The 19,911-nt window shown below is 46.5% G+C and overlaps 1 protein-coding gene across 8 annotated transcripts in view; it reads right to left on the reverse strand.

Moving 5' to 3' along the window:
* Nucleotides 1–19,911, reverse strand: part of LOC142578924 (uncharacterized) — a 158,397-nt gene that overhangs the window by 40,211 nt on the left and 98,275 nt on the right. The window lies entirely within an intron of this gene.

Below are 19,911 nucleotides of genomic sequence, written 5' to 3' on the forward strand. Positions count from 1 at the left end.
ATACCTGAAAGTGATAATCTGAGAATATGACACACCTTTTCAGCTGAGTCTGATAGTTCGGTCTCCCGATTATTATTACTTTTAGACAGTCCCCGTCAAATTCGAATTGGCTGCTGGCATTCATACTGTCTTTCCTTTAAAATATAGCTTATTTAAGAGCTCGTTCTCATCATTTTAACAGCATGTTTGCGTAATACATTTCCTTGCTATTACATATTTTTCTAGCAGTCTCGCAGAAAATGTATTTCAGGGTTTCTACTGTATTTGTTGCCCTTTCAAGGAATTGAGGCTCCATACTTTTGTAAACACTACTGGGTCGACAGCTATCAAGTAAACAAAAATAAGAATAAGACAAAAGTTTTCTGCCAGCCCTCCTTTACATCATTGACAGCATGTGTCTTGTGACACCAAACTTTAAAGCAACTCTAGCCTTTGTCCTCTTGATGATTGAGAAATACACTTTTGAACATAACTGGAACCAACTGAGAAGCTACTGTTTAAACACAGCAAAAAAACTATGTTCATAAGTTTCATACAGGACTAAGGCTTGTGGGGAACAGGTGCCTTCCTGCACCTTGTCCACCAGATCGTGCTTTGTGCTTAGCTCGATCTCCGGGAACCGCTACAGTAACGGCAATATGGTGGACACTGCTAATGCGCTGGAGGTAATTTCATGCGCAAACTGTGCTTCTTTCTTCTGCGGTCAAGTCACCGCGTGACCAAGTGTCACCTGCATGCGCTCTGGTTGGCCTCCCGAGTGGCGGCCCCCGGGCGCCCTCTTCACCCAAGCTTTCTTCCCCGAGCTCTTCATCGATGCAGCAAATTCTCACAGGCCTGCAATGAGGTGGTTAGATGGGACCTTTGCTTCCGCGAATTCTCATTCTCACACTTGGTGGACCACTACCCGGTTAGCCCTGGTGCAGCAGCTGCACGTACTCAAGCAGTCTTGTAGTCAGCTTTTGCCCATAGGTGCTGCAACTGTCGCACTGTGCTTTATCTTGGGTGAATAAACCCGTACTTGTTGGTGATATGACTCGAAAGCCTTCTCTGCATCGTATCAGAGAGTTGATAAACCTTGCCGTAACGCCTTTGTGTGTTGCGGAGCGGAGGTGCGTAGTGCCCTTTCCTGACCGTCACTCATCGGGTAAGCCGTGTGCAAACCCATCTCCACAGGCTCAGGGAATGAGGGTGTTTGTTGACAGAAACAAAATAGCAGTAACTGCTCACCAGCAGCAGAGATAAATGATGTAGTATTAGTATTTCAGATTCCAATTACACCCGCTGATGTAGAGCTTTAATAATTCAAACACAGTTTAATGATCTACATTATATGCATATGAACAAACTAGTGGTCTCGATCAATTTCGCATATCTATTAAAATAATATAAGTAATTACACTGTAGTATCATCTCTGCCATGGAATTGCACATTCTCGTCCAAAAGACTAGATTTGTGGAACAGTTCGACAGGGTAAAGATGCTGTCGGAACATTATCAGCTAACTAAACTAAACCTACTAAACAAGATAAGCCTTTTCGATCAAGGTTTGACAAAATTTTATCAATTGAAGGGCAAACACAGTCAGTTATAACTAACAAACACTAACCAGAATAAAAAATATACCGACGTATCAAGGCCCCTATTATAATTTGTTTTCCCCTATAAAGCAAAATAATAAGGTTCATGCGTTATGTACATAATGTTGGTGCAATGGCCTCAGTGTACTATACCTTCGGCGAATCACCACATGTACAAAGCAGCAGCACACATTGTACATGTGGCATAGACTGTATGGAATGTATGAAGATACTGTAGTATCAGTCGAGATGACAAGATATTTTCCATGGTATTGATAAGTACTGCCTGCCAGTTGAAATGGCCTGTGGTAGTTTCATTTTCAGCCAGGTGGCTAAATGCCATGTGTTTCTTGGTCATATCATTTTGGTACTGTTTTAGAGTACCACTTCAAGTTGCCCAATTCACCACTGCAATTAGTACTGCAGCCTCAGAATGGTACCGTATAAATAGACTGCACCGTTTTCAATTAGAACCGGACAAAAAAGTATGCATACCTACTTTTTTTTTCAGGAAGTCTGTTTTAACCAAAAAGCTTCAGTGAAAGTGAATTTACAGGACAGTCAGTGGAGCACCACTGCGAGCATAAATGTTCTCTGATACAAGCAGCCTGGTGAGATCAAGGATATGCCCGCAACCTGCAACCGCCAAGCAATTAATCTTATCTCTTTTTTTTTTTTTCATTTAATTTTCAACCATTCTGCCTGTTGCTGCAGCAAAAATGAGGAACAGCAAGAAGTGAGGGGGAGACCTGGCCTGCATCCTTCCAGTCTTCCCACTCCAGCCACTGTGGTGGACAAATCGGGAAATTTCACCGATGGTAATGCAGGGTCGTATTTATGTAGTTACAGCAAAGCTTTATTTGCCTCTTTCCCCTACTTTGTAGGTTCTGGCTGCTGCTTGCTGTTGTATTACCCAGTTGACAACTTGCCGCTGACTGCTACCTTCACAAGGCAACAACTTCAGTAACTGGATATGTGCCCATTTTTGGCCAATCACCCAGAATTGGTCTGTGCTACTGACAAATGGGTACAGAAGCCTTAAATGTCAAATAAGCTTTGCACCATTTAGATTTTGCCATTGCAATGGATCTGTACATTCGAGTGATAGTGGACACTTGAATGCTCGAACTGATGACGTCGCAAGGAGATGGTGCAGCAACTTCCTGAAAGTGTCGCCGCCAACCCCTTTTCATACCTTCACTAGATTACAAATCCTAGTTCAGAGCAAGTCTGACCTATCTGATATTGTGGAAGTATACCCTGCAAATAGTGCTCAACTTAATACTTCACTTTAATGTCCATTTTATTACAGTGAAACCTCGTTAAACCGTAGTGGGCCGGAGCTTGGAAAAAGTATGTACTAAACGGTAGTACTGCTTAACCGAAATAGTGTGAGATCGTCCACTTACATGTCAAAAACAAAACTCAGAAAGAGTGCAACGAAAGGGCAAAAAACATGCAGTATTTATTCATTTTGTACGAGAATAGTCTGTTATTTTCGTTTGATGCTGCGGTGGCCTAGCAGTGACAACAGCGGCCTCAAACTCCCTTATGCTGCAAGCCTGCTTTTCCACCAGCCCCTTTTCGTAGCAAACACCACATGAGGCTGACATAACGCACAGCTTCTGCTACTGTCGGGCCTGAATCACGCGTGCTGTCACTTTCCGCGTCATCCTCATCACTGTCGTTAGGCGACACTTCGGCAATAACAGAGGCAATGATGGCGAAAAGTTGAACCTCAACAAGTTGAACCTAGTAGCCGACATCTTTTCGCTGTCCCAGCAGCACTGCTAAGCATCTTCTCCTTCGTTTTCCAAATGCCACACACCATAGTCAACGGTAGAGCCCTCTCGCATGCCAGCGCCGACTTCGTGGCACGTTGGATAGCACAAATGATGTCCAATTTTTCTTTTATGCTGAGCACCCGATTTTGTCCAAGCTTCGGCACAACACGAGTCCCAGTTTGCATGACGCCACAACTAGAGTGTACTAAAATACGGTAGAGCGGGACAAGCTGCTGGGGCGGAGCATGCTTTGCAGTGAGGCACACAACGACTAAAAATACTGTGGCGGCGCCGCGATCAAAGTGAATTGGGCCGCATCAAGGCCGCGCCGTTGGAAACTGCTGGTGATACTTGTCGTAAGGGTCATTTGTACAACTTTGCGCGCTGGTATATGAGTTCAGACAGCTCAAACAGTGTTCATAATTGCATATGACATGTATTTATGCCTTAGAAATAGATGCTTTTTTTCTCTTCTTTATTTCATTTTATTTTGTTAATGACACTCGGTGATTGCGCGTGCAATGCAGCTGCAGTGTCGGCTTTCATTCTACTATGTTATTGTATGGTGCCCTTAGGAGAAAAATTTTTTTTTTCTCGTTCTTCAAGCAGCATGCATCTCTTGTGTGTATTTTTGCGCATATAGTTTTCCAGCAGTAGGCCCTGTGAAATGCAGATGGAAAAACACATGTAAACTTCCTGCTTGCTGCTTCAAACAAATAATATCTGCACCATCTGGTGCCCTGTACTCAGATTTACGGGAAGTAATGTTATAGAAAAAAAAAAAAAACTCCAGTGCATTGGGAACTAAATGGAAAAAACACTCCTGTACTTCTGTGCAAGTGAAAGTCAGAGAATCCCAGGTGGTGAGAACTGAACAGGGTGCCTCATAATCGCATCGCCAGACATAAAACGGCAGAATTTGTTTAATTAAAAAAAAGAAAAGAAAAATAAGGATATAGCTACGTCCTTCCTTTTTTTCTAGGGGTGTAAATGAAATAAATTATTCTCGAGTCTGATTTCTGAGAAAAACATGTTATGCTTACCTCATATTTCATACCTATATGTATATGCCATCCCAACTGTACGTCCCCTCAACTAAGCAGCTTCATTATTATAAACGGCTGCATTCAGTTATCCGATGCACTATCATAAGGACAATAATGAAGCAATTAAACAAACGTCTCACATACACGTATATATTTGTAGATCTGCTGCATTCATTGAAGAAGTGAGGTACCACGTTGGGTATCCTGTTCTAATGGGTTGCAGAGGTGGTAAGAGTGCAAAAAATAAATTAGAAATGTTTTTCTTGCCTGAATCAAGTTAGCAAACTTACAGGCCGCACCAAAACGGGGCGTTTATACTGAATGACAGCTAGGAGCTTGTTCAGCAGAACCAAACAGCACCCGCGCCTTAATACTCTCAACAGCCACAACTCTCTAGCAGCCAAATCATTTGGAATAAGAGTCCTCACTTGCATCGGCCCCTCACCGCCAAGAATTCTGAGACTTCCCAAACCTCCGAAAAGTGGTGTTATACGTTACATTCGAACGAAAACAGCTATTCGATAATTTTGAATAGAGAACTCTGAAGTCGAACACGCTCTGAATAGCAAACGCCATTCAATTAGACTATATGTTTTACTTCATTTGCTTGCTGGCACATTGAAGGAGATCGCCAGATAAGCCACAGAGACAACATTGGTAAAGACTTCCGGTATCCTCGATTAAGTCAAAGTACTACATAGAAAATATCTTTTCCCTAACACTGCTGTTCATATTAACACTCAACAATTATTTTGATTACTTTTCTCGGAAGGTCAACTGGTTCACATGGGGCTGGTGCAGCTTTTAAAAGATCCCGTGATTTCCAAGACAAGCTTATTCCAGTAAGGAGTCCTCACTTTTTTAATCACTGCATTTAGAATACTTGATATTTTATTCTCTTACATATATGTTGTAGACATATATGTCTATGTACTCTTAGATTTATGCAGAAGTGCATTGGTCATCTGCATTTCTCCCCACCATGCAGTTAATAAACCTGGTTAATTTAACTATAATATTGACACATGTACTTGCCTATCTTTATCAGGTGACCACGTTTCACCGCCTAACAAAAGTTATCGCACAGCGCAGGACGCACCTGCAGGTATTGGAAGTTTCTGGAATGTTATCAATGGTTCCATCCACTGTCTGTGACCGAACGTTGTGTAATCTGATTACATGTGTGCGCAACGCGAATAATGTAGAACTTTGTGGAAGGCACGCGGGTCCCAGCGATTACTCTGGAACAGTCGACGACTTATGTATAAAAGCCGACGTGCTTAATTGACTTGCCGATCAGATTTTCGACTATCGCCGACTGTGTTCGCCGCTTTCATTGAGCATTGAGTGTAGCCTGTTTTTCTGGACACAGGTTCGCCCAATAAAAGTTAGTTTCGCCATTCACAGTTTTCTTGCTGTGTCCTCAACCGTCACTACCACGTGGCATCTGGTGCTTTGCGTTCATGTACCGGATGCCCCCACAAAGCCATGAACCAAGCCCAAACGCGGAAGACAACACCAACGTCGCCAAGAACCAGCGAGGTAGCCGCAGGCTGCAAAGGCTGCCTTCGGAGCATGGACTTTTGCCTGAGGCGACCAGGAAGATCGTCGCCAAGTCAACCCCAATGGCAGCCCCAGCATCCCCCATCGTGCTGCAGCAACCCAGGGAGCCTCCAACATTCCACGGTTCAACTTTCGAAGACCCGGCCGGAAACCTGGCTTGAGACATATGAGAGGGTCGCTGCATTTAACAGCTGGAACAGCGACGACATACTTCGACATGTCTTTTTCGCATTGGAAGACGCTGCCAGGATGTGGTTCGAGAACCGAGAAGCCGCCTTAACGACGTAGGACCTGTTCCGAAGCGGCTTCCTAGAGATTCACAAGCGCCGTACACCGAGAACGAGCCCAAGCACTACTAGAAACCCGAGTGCAGCTGCCTAATGAGACCACCGCGATTTTTACAGAAGAAATGAGCCGCTTATTCCGCCACGCTGACTGGGGAATGTCCGATGAGAAGAAAGTCCGCCTACTGATGCGTGGTGTAAAAGAGGAACTTTTCGCCGGAATGGTACGGAGCCCACCGAAGACCGCCAACAAGTTTCTTCACGAGGCCACCAGCATAGAGAAGACACTGGAATAGTGTAACCGGCAATTGAACCGCCGCACGAACTCGACAAACTAAGCCGGAGTTCAGTCACTTGCCACCGACGATCTGCGCGAGACTATCCGAGCGGTCGTACGGTAGGAGCTACAGATGCTGTTCCCTTCATCACTGCCTCAAGTGGCTTAACTTGCCGATGCCGTCCGCGAGGAGCTCCAACAACAGCTCGGAGTAGCCCCTGAATCGCCGCAGCCTCAGCCTGTCCGCTTTGCGATCACTGCGGAGAAGCCGGGCACATCTACAGTCGATACCATCCCGGGAGATGGGACTCCAAGGGTTCGCCGTTAACGCGCCGAGACCACAGCTTGGTGAACGACCTCGCGATATCGCCGACTACCTCGCCGCCACTCAGTGGAGCCCTCGACGACTGTCCCGTTCACCATCATCAGGCCGCTACCTGTCGCCGCAGCGCCGGCCATAGAATGGCCCAGCCCAGGGCCACTCTGCGAGCCCATATCCGGAAAACTAAAAGCAGCAACCCATGGAGATGCGGTTGCTGCTGGTACGTGGCACCAGCCATAGGCCAACGCGACGCAGCCGTGATCCGACGCCAAGACCTAACTGTAACGCAAGACAAAGAACCACCGACCTCAACGTGCTTCTCGACGGCCACGAAGTCACCGCCTTAGTAGACACAGGAGCCGATTACTCCGTCATGAGTGGACCCATCACCGCCCAGTTGAAGAAAGTTAAGACTGCATGGGAAGGCCCTCAAATTCGGACCGCTGGAGGACACCTCATCACACTGACTGGAATCTGCACGGCAAGAATTACCGTTCATGACCGGACTTACCCTGCCACCTTCGTTATCCTCCGACAATGTTCACGCAACGTCATTCTTGGCATGGACTTCCTAAACCAACACGACGCAGTCATCGACCTGAAGTCGAAGTCGATAACCCTGTCGGAAGATAAGTGACACCGCCAAGCTCTCGTAGCCACCATGCCTTGAGCATGTTCGATGGTCAAGTCAGAATCCTGCCCCACTCCAGCATTGTCATTTCCGTCGGCACCAAAACACCTGCCGACGTAGAAGGCGTCATCGAGGGTGACCAACGCCTATTGCTAGACCGTGAAATTTGCAACGCAAGAGGGATCACTCGACTGCACGGAGGAAAAACGAAAGTGTTGTTGACAAACTTCAGCCAGTTCAAACACATCAACAAGGGCACGACGATCGCGTACATCGAGGAACTTCTGGAAACCAGTAATGCGTTTGTCCTCTCGGATTCTGCCGCATCTACCCCGACGACCATAGTTCCCGAACCAGACTTCGACGTAAATCCAGGTCTCACCATGAGTAAGCAGCAACAGCTCAGAAGTCTTCTCCGACGATACAAAGACTGCTTTTCGACGTCATCGAGGATTCGACAAACACCAGTTAAAAAGCATCGCATAATAACCGAAGAGTGCGCTCAACCACTCCGCCAGAGCCCTTACCGACTTTTGACGCAAGAATGTGAAGATATTAGGCATCAATTCGACGAAATGCTGCGCGACATCATCCAGCCGTCGAAAAGTCCGTGGGCACCTCCTGTAGTCCTGGTGAAGAAAATGGACGGAACCCTACGTTTCTGCGTCGATTATCGTCGACTGAATAAGATCACGAAGAAGGACGTATACCCCTTCCACGGATAGACGATGCATTGGATCGGCTCTGCAACGCTAAATACTTCTCGTCGATGGACCTCAAGTCTGGCTACTGGCAAATAGAAGTCGACGAGAGAGATCGCGAAAAGACCGCCTTCATCACGCCAGACGGCCACTACGAGTTCAAGGTCATGCCATTCGGACCATGCTCGGCGCCTGCAACGTTTCAGCGTGTCACGGACACAGTGTTAGCAGGATTGAAATGGCAGACATGTCTTGTTTACTTGGATGACATCGTTGTCTTCACCAGAAATTTCGACGATCACCTTAGGCGCGGCTTGCGACAGTATTAGAGGCCATCAAGTCCTCAGGGCTCACTCTGAAGCCGGAAAAGTGCCGCTTCGCTTCCGATGAGCTCCTGTTTCTAGGCCACGTCATCAGGAAATCTGGAGTACACCCTGAGCCGCAGAGGACAGCTGCCATTCGCCGCTTTTGTTGAGCATTGAGTGTAGCCTGTTTTTCTGGGCACAGGTTCACCCAATAAAAGTTAATTTTCACCATTCACAGTTTTTTTGCTGTGTTCTCAACCGTCACTACCACGTGACAGTATTGTTTTCTTTGATGAATGTCCCTGATCGATATTACCAACAAGAAGCGCTCGTAAAATGGCACGATAACAGCAAAGGTTTCTTACATAGCTTCATGTTGCAGACAGGTGACTTCTGTGGCCAAAATTATGCATTACTTTTAGAAAACGAAGTCAGAAATGGCAGTTCACCTGGCTAAAGCTAAAGTTGGTACCAGCGGACAAGAGTCGCGGGCATACCAAAGCAAGTAAAACCATAAACAATTTTATTGCAAAGACTTTCTGCGAGAAAACCTGGGAGTCCGCCAGCGTCCGTGCAACAAACGTCATGTTGTATAACCCATGTAGCAAAAAGGTGGCTATATAAATTTGCAGATGAAATAAAGCACGATTATAAGAGCGTATGCGCATAATTGGTCTCAGTGCCTGCAGCGAAATTACACTGAATGTGCCGCGAAGTGAGTCTTCGCACCAAGCCAGTTCACTTGCAGAGCCCTTGCAGAATTTTTCCACGCGCGGCACCTTCGGCCCAAGCTGAATTTCGTCGGTCAAAAACTCGTCAATCTTGAGTCTAGTGGACCTCGCTGTTCAACATCACCCTGATCAACCTGTCGAGGACCTTGAACAAGATCCCGAACATTAACCACACGATCTACGCGGACGACCATCTGGTGCCCCTGCGGATGTGAGGGTCAGGTCGAGGGTGCTTTGCAAGAGGCCATCGATGTGACGGAGCGGTATTTTATCCCCACCGGGCTAAGGTGTTCACCCGCTAAATCCAAGCTCTTGCTCTACAAGAAGAGGCCCAAAGGCGGTTCTCACCGGTCCTGGAAGCCAGCAACGGAGAGCCACATTACGTCATTCACCGGTAAGGGCTCCCTAGTACCGCGAGTAGACACTATCAGGGTCCTAGGAATGTTTATCGAGTCGAACGGGGCCAATATGAAGCCGGCCTCAAACACATTTGTTCCAAGACTGAAAGCGCCCTCGGCCTGATCCGAAGAATCGCCAACAGGTACCACGGAATCAGGGAGGACAATCTGATCCGGATTATCCACGCCTTCGTGCTATGCCACTTCGCCTATTCAGGGGCTATGCACAACTGGCTCGTGTCGGAGCGCAACAAGATCAATGCCCTAATCAGAAGAGTCTTCAAGCTTGCCATCGGCCTTCCCGTCCGAACGCACACAAAAGACCTCCTCAATTTGGGAATTAATTCACAACACGTTCAAAGAAATCATTGAAGCCCAAAAGTTTTCCCAGTTTGTCAGAGTCTCTGGTACCCCAGCAGGCCGAGCCAGACTTGGCAAGCTGGGACGTAACCCCACGGTCGTCAGTCCCGACGCTGTGAAAATGCCCAACGAAGTAAGATCCAAGATTTACACACACCGGATGCCACGCAACATGCATCCCACCTACAACGAAGGACGAAGACGAGCCAGGGGTAAAGCTCTGCTCGCCAGTGCCCACTTGAACAAGGACCGAACATGCTTCATAGACGCTGCTTCATACGTTCAAGAATCATACGTTTAAAGAAGCCTTCTCCTCAGTGGTCATCGACTGTGATTCTAAAGTCCTTAACCGTGCTACCATCCGCACTTCCAGTTCCAGCATTGCAGAGCAGGTTGCTATTGCTCTTGCATTGATGGACAGTGTACATGACACGATTTATTCAGATTCCAAGGCCGCTGTCAGGGCCTTTCAGATGGGAATGGTGACTCCCCAGGCCCTATGTGTCATCCAAAGTGTTAAAGGCATCAAGCCTTTTTGGCCTGGTTCCCTGCGCACCTTGGAACCATTGAGGTTGCCTCGATCAACCCCAACGAGGAGGCAAACTCGGCTGCACGAGGTTTGACTGACTGTGCGCTGGGTAACGCATCACCTCCTGGGCGACCCGAGCCTCTCTGCTCGTACACCGAGATTTGCAAACATAATGATCTGTCAAGATGACTCCTGCCTTTAACACACTCCTCGCTGTGCAGGGCCCAGGCAGTCACTCTCAGACTTCTGCAAACAAGCACTTACCCGAGCCCCGCGGTGCTGCACACCCGAACGGTTCCCAAGCCCGGGCTGCCCTCTGTGTGGTGATTATGCGGACTTCGAGCATGTTCTGTGGGGCTGCGCCTCTGCCAGTCCCCCTTTCACCCAAGAGGAAATTATGAAGCTCATTAGGGCCCAGGACCAGACCTCTCAAATCCTGGCAGTCCAGAGGGCTCACGACAGGGCTGTCAGGTTCACCTGATGGTCCCCGAGTGGGCCTAGACATGTGACGTCAAGTTTGCTCGCGTCTATTGTGGACCAAATAAAGTTGTTTCACTCACTCACTCACTCACACGCGGCACCTCAGTGGGAGAGTGCCGTTTGGCCCACTCAACCATAGTCTAGTACACTCTAGCGACAACACAGGCCACCCCTAGCAAGCCACAACACTCTCTGGCTCGACGCCGAAACAACCTTGATGTTAATGTGGCTTCACCCTTCCACGCACCCTCTGCGTTCGCGCTTGGAGGCCGTTCCAATCTCACTGAGGCTCGTTCTTCTGCCTGGCCAACCTACTGCCTTGACTGCACTACGCAAAGTGCAAACACTACGTGCTAACTAATATGTACACAATAAGCTGGTATGCTTTATGTCGAAACAAAACGCATTATGTACAATGGCCGCTTAGTCAGGGATTTGACTTTACTACTTTTAAAATGAGACTACAGTTTAAACGGGTATGGATTGTATGAATGAATGTGTGGTGTTTAGTGGCGCAAGGGCCAAATATGGTCAAAGAGTGCCATGCCATTTTAATGAGTTCACAGTAGAGTGATGAGTTGTATGAAGTTGAAGTGATGTGGCTGTAAAGGGCCCTAAAGATGGTCGCTGTAAATTGCGTAAAATCTACGTGTAATAAGATTATGGCAATGACTAATGATATGTACTAGCATTGCAGAAAGAACAATGTGATATACAAGATACGTCAGATGCTAGCATTGGCTAGAGCAGCACTACTGCCTCACCAGAGCCCTTGAAACGCAAGGGCCTGGAGGCATGTGCTATACAAAAGTATCACAGCGGCATCCTCTGGTGAAAGGATGCACTATGAATTTAACGAGTTTACAACATGTAGGACAACATCATTCAAGAAAGCGAGGGCTGCTTTGGTCTTAAAAAGCGGTTCTTTACCAAGGAACTTAGCCGGACGTAGAGGGACACAATAGCAGTATGCAAGAGGAAAATATTTCTTCCTCTTCCCAACTCCAGAAGACGTAGAGGGCGGTCAGCCTGCCACCACAATTGAAGGTTGAAGGCTGAACCACAGGTTGAACCACAGGTAAGGAGCCTTCAACCACAGGTTGAAGGCTCCTTACCAGTCAACAGAAAGTTATGGGTGCCAAATGTGTGTCCTATTCTGAGCCACTGAATAGGGAAAGGCCTTGAATAGGACATCTGTTCTTCGTGTCTTCATAGTTGGGGACCAGCAGCCTAACTTTGGCTTACCACAAAAACCCGCGTATAACACGAGTTTTTTTTCTATTATTAGCGTCCCAAATTTTAGCCTCGTACTATATGCGGATCCGAACAAAAAGTTCCGTCAGAAATTTGGGCTAGAAGTTTTGGTTTCGTTATTGCTGCGTGGCTATGGCTTGACTTCGTTATTGCTGCGTGGCTACGGCTTGGTTACGTTATAGCTGCGTGACTGCAGCCATAGAGTTTCCTACAAAAATTACTAGAGGGAACTCTGGCGCTGCAGTCGTTGTCCTACCATGGGAATGATGGGAAGTACATGGATTTGTCTAATCTTCGTACTTGCGGATTCAGACGTTCTTGTGGCTTTGTATATAATTACGCTACATAAATCTTATTGTCGTATATTTCAGCGCAATCTATATTCTTCGAAGTGCAGAAGACGCTGGGAACGTGTACAATTGCTATGAATTGCAACGATTGAGCTTGTCCAGTGGCCAAATCGAAACGCGCCAAGCGTCTCAAGGCACTGGCATGCCCGCGATAAATTCATAAGGGCGTTTCATTCACTTGTCGATACATGCATTTGTGGCTTAATGGTTTCAATATCAGGCTTCCGTGCTAGAGCCCCTGCATTCGTATCCTGCCGTCGGGCAATTTTAATGATGTTTATTTGATTATTTAGTTCCCAATACACTGTAGAAAATGACGAGTTTACGAAGTCACAAAGCTGTTTGAAGCCAAAAGTACGAAGTTTAGGCAAATCCATGTACTCCCCCATACTCCCCATAATTCCCATGCTGGGACAACTGCTCCCATTGCAGCGCCCGTAGACACTAGTGCCAGAGTTGATGATGATGATGTGTGGTGTTTTGTGGCGCAAGGGCCAGGTTTGGCCAAAGAGCGCCATGATAGTGCCAGAGTTCCCTCTAGTAATTTTTGTAGGAAACTCTATGACTGCAGCATCGTTTCTTTATGTTTACGTGCACCTTGGCAGCACACTTGCAAACCACGCTTCCCGAAGTGCATATTTTTTATTCCGCGTTGAAGGACCAAGATGTCTGGACCACTAAAACAGTACTCGGCTGCTTTCAAGAGAAAGGTTATTTTAGCTGCACGGGACATCGGCAAAAGTGCGGCCGGGAGGTAGTTCGGCGTCAACGAGGGAAGCATTCGCGGATGGCGTCGACAGAAGGAAACCCTTTTCGCGTGCAGCGGAACGCGAAGAAGCTTTTGCGGCCCGAAGAGTGGGACATTCCCGGAAATCGAACTCGCCCTGACGAAGTTCGTACGCCAACAGCGAGCCGCGCATCTAGCTGTGAGCAAGGAGCTTACTTATGCAGACAAAAGCTAAGGAGCTTGCAAGAGAAAAAGGGCTACCGAGCTCCGCCTTCAAAGCGAGCAGGCACTGGATTTTCCTTACGCCGCCTAACTTCAATTTCGCAAAAGTTGCCAGAATCGTTCGAAGAGCTGCTTGTGGTTTTCCAGCGCCGCGTCATTTCGCTGCGCAAGTCCAAGAACTTCCAGCTAGGGCAAATCGGCAATGCTGACCAAACGCCGGTTTATCTGGACATATGCCATCGCCACTCACCGTGCACGAAAAGGGCTCTAAACAAGTTTATGTCCGGTCCACTGGCAACGAGAAAACACGAGTTAGCGTCATGTTGTCATGCGCGGCAGAAGGACGCAAGCTCCCACCCTATGTCGTCTTCAAGAGCAAGACAGTGCCTAAAGGTGAGGAGCTGCCAAAAAATGTGGTCATGAGAGGCCATGAGAAAGGCTGGATGAACGAGAATCTTGTGCTCCACTGGATAAAGTCCGTCTGGTGTAGGCGGCCCGGCGCACTGTTTTCGTTGCCGCCCATCCTCGTGCTGGACGCATTTCGTTGTCATTTGGCCGACTCAGTGAAGAGGCTGTTGCGCGAATCAGGCACTGAACTCGTCGTTACCTTGGGTGGGATGACGTCTCAGCTGCAGCGTTTAGGTGTTTACGTGAACAAGCCGTTCAAGGACGCGATCAAGCGTTATTACGCAGATTGGATGCGCTCAGGTGAGCCTGCAGTGACGCCGACCAGGCGGCTGAAGTGGGCCTCGCCAGCCACGCTATGCAAGTGGATTGTGGACGCATGGGCCAATATACCAGAGGACCTTTTGCGTTGCGCATTCAAGAAGTGCGGCATCTCGAACGTGCTCGATAGCACAGAGGATGAGTACCTCTGGGAAGATATGACCGACAAGGAACTATCCGAAGAGAGCGCAGCTGAGGAAGACAGTGATTGAAGTGCGGAGTGCAATTTAAATAAATGTTTTCCTCGAGTTTTCCTAACTCGTATTACACGCGGATAAAACATTTTTTTTTCCATTTCGCGTCCCGAAAATTTCACCCCGTACTATACGCGGGTTCGTGTTATATGCGGGTTTTTATGGTAATCACGTGAAGCTCATTGCTAGTTTCAGCATCCCACAAGCGTTGCCAATGGCGTCGCAGTTTCTTTAGTAGGAAAGGCTTCATGTCTGTGGCAGGGACATCAGCAAAATGAATACCTTGCGATGTTATTGATTTGGTGACTTCGTAGGCAAGCACATTTCTATCGATTCCTCTATGGCCAGGAACCCAGCATATCACTACATGTCTATGAGATAAATGTTGCACAAGATTGAGTAAAGTTCAATAAAAACAGTATTTGCATTCTTTTGCAAAGAGATTAACGCTTCTACAAGATTTCATGAGCCTGTAAATATGATTACTCTGTCAAGTTTTAATTTCTTTACATGTTTTACCGCAGACAGTACTGCACAGCCTTCTGCAGTGAAGATACTTGTTAGGGGATGCAATACGTCAGATTTAGAAATAGAGGGACCAACAGCAGCGCTAGATATGCCAGCATGTGACTTTGAAGCGTCTGTGTAGAATTCAGTGCAAAGGTACTGCGATTAAAGTTCACGAAAATGCATTGCCATTGCTCAGGAACATGCTTTGTGTATTACGAAGATCGGATGCGCTCAGGCTCACCTGAGCGCATCCAATACATCACATTCCATCACCTGCCACTTCCAGGGCGGTAATGCTTAGCTGGAGGCATTAGGCAATGTTCGAGAATTAGGACATCCATTTCTTTGCTAACTTCTCTCGCACGCCGTGAGAAAGGTAGTGGCACATAGAGGGTCTATTACGAAAAAGTGTTGCACACGTCAATTTGTTAGCGGTTGTGGAGCATGGATGTTGCTGATTAGAGTGCACTTTAAGAGAGTAAGTGAAGCTGATGTATGTTCTGTGAAGATGGAGTGACCACTCATCTGGCTCTACGTATAGGTTTACGACAGGGTTTGTTCTAACTGCGCCAGTGGCCAGGTGGATACCCAGATGGTGGGCGGGATCTAGCATCTTCAGCGCACTTGGGGCGGCAGAGTGATATAAAACGGCACCATAGTCCAATCGTGATTGAATTAGGCTCCTGTAAAGGTTTAATAAACGCTTCCTGTTGCTACCCCATGTTGTGTGGGATAGCATTTTAAGTAAGTTCATTGTTTTCAGATATTTTGCTTTAAAATAGTTTATGTGTGGTATGAAAGTAAGCCTGGAGTGAAGTATAACACCTAGAAATTTGCGCTCTCTCTTGACAGGTATTTGTTGTCGACACAGTTCTTCAAAAGGATCTGGAACCAGGCCTCTCTTTCTTGTAAAGAGAATGTAAGAACTTTTGGGCGGGTTGATATTAAATCCTTTTTGTCTGCCCACTTATACCCGTGTCACACAGGCGTTTGGAAGGCCTTCCAACCAACAGTTAGTTGACTCAAAGGTCAAGTTCTAGCTGCTACACGGGCGGTTTCGAAGGCCACCGAGTCAATAGTATATCGAGTCAACGGAGCACCCTACAACTCTATCGAAATCTCGATGGCCTTTGAGCAACGGAAGCGGAAACAGCGCGAACATGCCCTCTCATTCACAGTGTGCTCGTACTTGCAGTTAGAAAGAACAAATTAAACCAAATGCTCTAAAAATACTATATATGAGTGTTATTCATTATTCAATAAAGTGTTTTTGCCACTTGACATGTGCGAACACACACCAAAACGGCAGCCGCATCGAGCGGCGCAAACGTTGCCGCAGTTTCGCTACTCAACAACTTAAAAACTAAACATATATGTATGGCAATGTATGAACAAATTTTTTTTAATGTATAAACAAACATAAAATAAATTATAGTGCTTTTAAATGGTTTTAATGTTGTTTAACTTTTCCTGACATGAAAACGAAAATAAAGATCCGCAGCACCACACAATTTCACGAGAAACGCCTGAACCACTCAACGGCCTTTCAAAAGTGCTGTGTAGCAGCACGACAACTCCTTTGAGTCAATAGAGTTGTGGCGTTTCAAAGAAGGCCGTTGACTGGAAGGCCTTCCAAATGTGCCCGTGTGACACAGGTATTAGACACCTTGTTTAAACCCTGGTGTATTGATCTCTCGCACACCGTTAGGCTGCAGGATTTGAAACCTATTTGTATGTCGTCTATGTAGATGGAATAAAAATATCTGGTGGTAATGATGTACGGAGCGTGTTCATCTTAACGACAAAGAGCGTGCAAATGAGTACGCTTCCCTGCGATACCCCAGTTTCTGGTATGAATGTACGCGACAGTGCATTACTTATTTTTACATGGAATATACGGTTGTGAAGGTAGCTTCTTATAGTGTTTAGCTTATTGCCACAGATGCCCAGCACCAACAGGTCACACAGGAGTCCGTAATGCCAAGTTGTATTGTAGGCCTTTTCCATATCAAGAAACACGGACAAGTATTGTTTATGTACAAAGGCATCGTGAATGTTTGCTTCGAAGCACACAAGATGGACCGTTATAGATCGTCCTTTTCTAAAACCACACGCGTATGGATCAAGAACTTTTTTTTACTCAAGGAAGTGTAAAAGGTGACGGTTTATCATTTTTTAAAAAAGTTAGCACATACAACTTTTGACGGCGATTGGGCGGTAACCTGTTACTAATGTGGGGTCTTTGCGTTGTTTCAGAATCGGGACAACAAGGGCTTCTTTCCATGCAGTAGGAAAGTACCCTGCAGTCCATATAGCATTGAAAAGTGTGAGTAGCGTTATTGGAGTATTTTTGGGGAAGTGTTTAATCATGTCGTACATGATCCTGTCAGGTCCAAGTGCAGAGCTCTGACATGAAGTCAGGAAGGTTCTCAACTCGGTAATATTAAAAGTCAAGTTACAGGAATCATTCTCTTGGCATTTGCGGTCGATGGCCTTGCATTCTGCTATTTGTTTGTGCTTTAGGAATGCCTCGGAATAATGATTAGAACTGGAAACGCGCTCCTAAGTGTCCGTCAAGAGCGGCAGCTTGGTCTTCCAAGCTGTTCACTTCATCGCTCACTAGGAGCATTGGATGAATTTCTTGTCGCTTTAGCCTTCTCAGCTCGTCCCATACTTTAGCCTCTTGAGTATACGAATTTATTAATGAGAGAAACCTCTGCCAGCTTGCCCTCTTTGCCTGTCATCGCATCCTTCTTCCCTCAGATTTAGCATGTTTAAATTCTATTAGATTTTCCGCCGTATGACGTTGACGTAGCTTGCCGCAAGCTTTATTTTGTCTCCTTCATGCCTCTCTACAATCATTTCACCAGGAGACTCGTCATTTGAATGAAGTGCCATTTGTTTGAGGAATGAACTTTTAAGCAGCTTCAATGATAAAAGCGGTAAAGAATGATACAGCATGATCTATAGTAAAATTATTTATAAAACGTCGTGATAAGTAGGTGGATTCCTTAAAAGCTTTCCAGTCAGCTGAGGCCAGTTTCCAGTGAGGGACATGTGGAGGGGAACTATGTTGGGTTACTAAGTTCAGCGCTACTGGGAAGTGATCACTTCCAAATGGATTTTTGATTGTATGCCATTCTAAATCAAGGAAAATAGAAGGAAAGCTGATTGAAAGGACTACTTATGAGTATGAATTATGGTGACGATTATAATATGTTGTTTCTTTCTTATTGAGGAGGCATGCACCGGAGTTTAAATAATGTTTTCAATGAGTCAACCTCTGGCGTCGCATCGTAAGTCTCCCCACATCGTGTTGTGAGCGTTAAAATCTCCCACGAGTATGTAGCGCTTGGGAAGCTGATCAATGAGGTTATAAAACTTAGTTTTTCGAGGTGATGATTCGGGGGTATATAAATGGTACACACAGTTACCAAATGATTGAAAAGAATTGTCCTAACTTACACTGCCTCAAGGGGCGTCTGAAGGGCCATATGTTCACAAGCTACAGACTTTTCGGAAACTATTGCTACACCGCCGGACGCAGCAGCAGGGTCATCTTGGTCATTCTGGAAAATAGCGTATTGCCAAAGAAAGTTTGTGTAGATTTAAGATGTCTCTCCTGAACATACAGCAACTTCGGACTATGTTTGTGTATGAGTTCTGTAATGTCATCAAGGTTACGAAGAAGTCCTCTAACATTCCAATGTAGTATTTGTGTCTCTATTATGATAAATGTGTTTAAGAGATGAAGATTAACTCGCGTCCCTTTCCAGCTGCCGTGACCCGAGGTTTGTCTTTTTTGGAGCTATCGCAGGAGTCTCACCGCTCCTTAGGCGCTGGCGGCACCGTCTGGCTGGTTGTTGTGTCCATCGCCTCTTGCGAGGCTCTCGACAGGCAATCTTCCAAGTGCTGCTTAGACGTGAGGGTCTTGACACGTCCTTTGAGGCCACCGGCCCGGAGGTCGATGGTCCCTTCTTCTGGGACGGCGGAACAGCGCTAGCTGTAGCCGCAGGGGGGGGGGGGGGGGGACGGCGTCACCACCGGCTCACTGCTTGTAGGCCAGAGAGCCGCCGGACAATGTTACGTCGCCGCGCCCCCCTCACACGTCACATCAGCAAAGGTGTTCTTGGACAGGTAGGATACTCAACTGCGTGCCTCCTTGAAAGTTATGTTTTCCTTTACTTTAACTGTTACTATTTCCTTTTCTTTATTCCATGATGGGCATGACCATGAGTATGCAGTGTGCTCCCCATCACAGTTTACACATTGGAGAGAGTTCTCGCAAGATTCAGAGGTGTTTTCATGGGCACTGCATTTCACACAAGTTTGACAGCCTTGGCAGTTCTGTGAACTGCGGCCAAAATGCTGGCATTTGAAACATCTGAAGGGATTTGGCACGTATAGCCTAACACGGAGATTGATGTACTCGGTCTCGATGGACTCAGGCAGAATACTTGAACCGAAAGTATCATGTGCTTGGTGTGGATTTCCTTGCTGTCACATCTCAATTCCTTTAACACTGATGAAATTCTGCCCACAGAAGCCCTCCAAGCCCTCAGCTTCAGTTAGCTCTAACAGATCATCATTCGAGACAACACCACGGGAGGTATTCATAGTACGGTGTGAAGTTACTGTTACTTGGGCATCCCTAAATGACACTAAATATGGCAGTTTTTCATAGTGTTTCTGGTCATGGAACTCCAAGAGGAGATCACTGCTTGCCATCCTGGATGCTTTATAAGCTGTGCCAAAAACTTCGGTAACAGACTTCAAAACAAGGAATGGTGAATTGTTCGCATTGGTTTGTCTGGTTTTTCAGAATGAATGACATGGAAATGGGGGAGAGAATCTTTCTTGACGACCAAAAACTAGCAGACTTCATCAGTGCGCCCTCCTTTCTGAGGGCGATCAGGGAGTTGGGGAAGGAAACATAGATG

Source organism: Dermacentor variabilis, chromosome 1, assembly GCF_050947875.1.
Source record: "Dermacentor variabilis isolate Ectoservices chromosome 1, ASM5094787v1, whole genome shotgun sequence".
Lineage (NCBI taxonomy): Eukaryota > Metazoa > Arthropoda > Arachnida > Ixodida > Ixodidae > Dermacentor > Dermacentor variabilis.